The sequence below is a fragment of the Thrips palmi genome, unplaced genomic scaffold, assembly GCF_012932325.1.
Source record: "Thrips palmi isolate BJ-2018 unplaced genomic scaffold, TpBJ-2018v1 HiC_scaffold_18, whole genome shotgun sequence".
Taxonomy (NCBI): domain Eukaryota; kingdom Metazoa; phylum Arthropoda; class Insecta; order Thysanoptera; family Thripidae; genus Thrips; species Thrips palmi.
Window position 1 is genome coordinate 3,073,725 of NW_023144627.1, and position 4,544 is coordinate 3,078,268.

General features: G+C 44.8%; 1 long non-coding RNA gene across 1 annotated transcript; it reads right to left on the reverse strand.

Moving 5' to 3' along the window:
* Positions 1 to 415: 415 nt before the first annotated feature.
* Positions 416 to 2,882, reverse strand: LOC117644472. The gene is made up of 2 exons (XR_004587666.1): positions 2,763 to 2,882; positions 416 to 608 (listed from the first exon to the last, which is right to left on the reverse strand). It is a non-coding gene; the product is annotated as an uncharacterized LOC117644472 (long non-coding RNA).
* Between the last annotated feature and the right edge of the window lie 1,662 nt (positions 2,883 to 4,544).

Below are 4,544 nucleotides of genomic sequence, written 5' to 3' on the forward strand. Positions count from 1 at the left end.
TCATACCTGATGAAATGTACACGAAAAAGGGTCTGAAAAAAAAAAAAAAACTTTCATCTGTGCTGAAAGCGGACTTTCAATTTGTATGTGTTCCATTGTTCAGAAAGGCTTTGCGCCTCTCTGAGTTGCGGAGACGCGCACTTTCAGTGCGAGATTTGGTAGCGAGTGATGCTCCAAGTGCTCGTGCACGTTGTCGTTGTCAGTCACCAAGGAGTTCCCCCGTGACTGCTTCAACGCCTTACCTGTGGTTGCACGCGGGCGAACCGGCGTCCAGCCCGGTGGGTAGGCAACCCATCGTGCAGGCTGCGGTGACCGGTGGCGGCGATACCCCTTGCTGCCGATTTTCGCTCCCACCCCCACGGGTCAGGAGGATGGCGTTAGGACACCGCGAAACAACGAAGGGAAGGTTGATTTGTATTTTAAATTCCACTTTTATTCTATAATGAGGGCAGGTCCGTGCGGAAGCAAGTTAGCGTCTCTGCTGCCGGAGAGTCAGAAGTTAGTCCCATCGAGTGCAAGCGAAGGCCAAATGGGTCCAGTCTCTATTTTCGAATTATTTTCTTAAATTAGGAACAAGTCCGCCGAGTGCAGGTCCGAAGGTACCTGCCCTGACAGCAACAAGAACAAAATAAAAATTAATTAATAAATAATTTTCGAAATTAAAAATTAAATGGAAAATAGAAAAAACTATTTTTTATTTAGTTTTTGTTTTCCTGGGACATGCGCCGTCCGGACTTGCTCTCGCGCCCGAAAGCAAGTTCGGACCAGACCTCAGAAACATGTTCGTTTGAGAGCCAGTTCGTTGCGACTCGGAAAATAGAAAAAACTATTTTTTATTTAGTTTTTGTTTTCCTAGGACATGCGCCGTCCGGACTTGCTCTCGCGCCCGAAAGCAAGTTCGGACCAGACCTCAGAAACATGTTCGTTTGAGAGCCAGTTCGTTGCGACTCTGTCCCGTGTGCTGGCAACACGCGGCGTTGGCCTGGACAGCGCGTCAAGCTGGGCGCTTCTTCGGATAATAAGACGCTTATTGCGTGGTCAAGACCATCTTTTTAGCAGATGATACCTTTACAAAAACATACCTAAAACTACAACTACAAGACACATAAAGGTGTCAGCTAGCTTTTACTCGAGAGTCCAAAAACCAAGTGCGTATCCTAACAATATAATAGGGGCTGGCTGCCGGGGCGGGCTGATGAGTCTGTCGCTGCGGCGCAGCCTGCGCGGAATTCGACAATGGCACCCCCTCCTCGCGCGCGACGGCCTGCGCGCAGCATTGACAATCCCTCCCCGCTACAGCGCAGATGGGGCCAACGGGCACGGCGCGGCCAAGCCCTAGTCTCATGGCGCGGCGGTGCAGGCCACGGCACAAAGGACTCAGTTTTTAAATATTATCTTTGGAATGAGCCCATACTACCCCGTAGAAGAAAACCAAACGAGTATCATCTGCTTTCATTAACGTTCGTTGAATGAGATTTTTTTCTTGAGGTGGGAGGGTCTGACCACTTGCTGTGGTATTTACCAAGATTTTAATGTGGTATTGGCCGCATTTCCACGTGTGGTCAATTCGGGTAACCGCATCTTAGGGCCTCCCGCACAATTTCTAAAGTCTGTTCCACACTTCGAAGAACATGCAGGACTTTGAAGTGTATAGAAGCTAGCTTCCCTAGCACAGGGAGGCTCCTAACTGCGGCTTCGATAAAAACGACCCAATGACGGACATAAAAAAGAGCTTTTGAATACGTTGGCATCATGCTCACTTAGCTCTTAACTTTTAGTAGAAGGTGTTGCGTTAGTTGAAGTAATTACAAAAAGATTTGCACGGAGCATTGTGAAAGCGTTGGCTCTTAGCTCGCTTCGCTCGCAAAAGTAGACTTAACTGTAAAAGGCCGTCTAAAGTATCTCTTACGGAAAATACGCTTGCGAAAAAAAATAAAGGGGGGGGGGGGTCTCGAGGGGTGGGTGGGTCCCTGTGAACACTCGCGCCCCCTGTTAAAATTTCTGTTGGCGCCACTGGGCCTGTTATTGCAGGGTGCGCCTGGGAAACCCGGACGTTGTTTTCGCCCTGCTTGGCTCCAATGCAATACTCAATGCATTCGAAATTAGTGGCACATGGGTCCTGTCTTCTCAGTGAATCAACTTTTTTCATGTTCCTGTCATTTTGGCAACCAGACCTTCATACGAGAAGAATACTGTCGGTGCTTAGATCTTTCAAACAAAAGTGTCACTTCCGACATCTCAAAGTGAATGGTTTAGTTGCAGGGATTTGTTGGACCAATAACTACCTTCATTCAACAAAAAATGGTCCGAATCCATGCCAACGCATTTTCAAAAGAGAATATATTCAGTAATTTTGACAAATTATCGTAAGTTACAGTAGAGTGTTTAACCCACTTAAATCCCTAATAGAAAAGGAAACATTTGGTAAAACCCACACTGGCGTTCAAAAACAGAAATGGAATAAGGAGATAAAAACTTGAGTAAGAAGTTTGAAATTTGAAGTGCTCTATTCCTTAACTGTAGGATATTTTTCTAAATCCCTGGGTTTGGGTTTTCAGGGTCTTGGTCCCTGGCAGTCAAGCGAAACAAAAGAAAGCGATACGCAATTTTAGGGGTTCGGTGGTCTGGCGTGAAATGGCCCGCAACCTAGATTTGTTAAAATCGTCTGTACCCTATTTTCAGCAAATTTGCCAAATTTGGTCACAATCGGAGCTTTTGAATACAAGAAGTTGGGACACGTTAAATAAATTTGACCCTCCTACCTGTGCAGAAGCAAGGGTGGCGAAAGCCGCAACGGCGAAAAGAGCGAGTGCTGTCTTTGACATGGTGTTGACGAGTGAGTCTCTTGGCCACAAGGAACCAACACCGGGTGGCGGCTCGGCAGCTTATTTATCATGACACGTGGCAAGGCCTTGGCGCATCGTGACCGGCTTTATCGAAACAGTGAGAGTTCGTGAGTTACGAGTCTCTGGCAAGTTTGACCGAAGCATGACGGCCCCACACTACAAATCCAAAGGTCAGACTTTACGCCTCTGGAGAGGCGAGACAAAAAGTCTCGCCACATTTTGGCGATACTTTCATGTCTCGCCACAATATGGTCAGATTCAAATGTCTCGCCAATTTATGGCGAGACTTTTTTGTCTCGCCAAAATATGACCCAAAATTATTGAATAGGGTAGGCAATGCATGGATTCATGGCAAAATAGATAAACTACTGCATTATTCACAAAATTCATAAGAAAACATTTCTGATCACCACTCATAGTTGTTTGACCCACTGGGGACTCTCAAGAGTAACGCTGTTTGTTTCGCTCATAAACCAAGAGGTGCGTCTTCACATAACAGGGCCGCTCACATTCAGTTTCATTGAAATCAGATTGTACTCACAATAATCACAGTAGCACTGTGGCTATGAAGAAATTTGCAGGCAGGTTGAGAGTTGATTCATCCAATAAAGATTGTGTACAAACATGTAGCTGTGAGTACTGTACAACTTGGTCCAGAGCACAGATGGTGTAGACTGTTGATGAACTAAAATTTTGACAATTATCCTTTTCCACACGCAGTTTGACAATAGCTCGAACGATAAAAAGACATCTTCGCGAACAGATAACCCAGTTGGCAACAGTCGTCATCGCTCCAAACTAGAAAAAACTTAATTTTATTGATGCAAAGTCGGGAGGAAAACATGATAACCAGCGGCCATTTCCTCAGGTTACTTTTGTTTACGAGATGTGAGGATGTGACTGCGAATACGGGTTTTGGGTCATGCGTATAATTTCCCAACCCGAATCTGAATCTAAATCGTCACGCCCATAACTGCCCATAACCTCTTCTGTCCAAAAAAAAAAACATAGCCTCTAAAATGGCTGCCAGCCTCTGAGCGATTGTTTGACTTGCAACGATATAATTTAGTTTTTCCTAGTTTCGAGCAATGACGACTGTTGCCAACTGGGTTATCTGTTTGCGAAGATGTCTTTTAATCGTTCGAGCTATTGTCAAACTGCGTGTGAAAAAGGAGAACTGTCAAAATGTTAAGTTCATCAACAGTCTGCACCATCTGTTCTCTGGGCTAAGTTGTACAGTACTAAAACCCTACATGTTTGTAGACAATCTTTATTGGATGAATAAACTCTCAACCTGCCTGCAAATTTCTTCATAGCCACAGTGCTACTGTGATTATTGTGAGTACAATCTGATTTCAATGAAACTGAATGTGAGCGGCCCTGTTATGTGAAGACGCACCTTTTGGGTTTTATGAGCGAAACAAACAGCGTTACTCTTGAGAGTCCCCAGTGGGTAAAACAACTATCAGTGGTGATCAGAAATGATTTCTCGTAAATTTTGTGAATAATGCAGTAGTTTATGTATTTTGCTATGAATCCATGCATTGCCTACCCTATTTAAATAATTTTGGGCCATATTTTGGCGAGACAAAAAAGTCTCGCCATAAATTGGCGAGACATTTGAATCTGACCATATTGTGGCGAGACATGAAAGTATCGCCAAAATGTGGCGAGACTTTTTGTCTCGCCACATTTTGG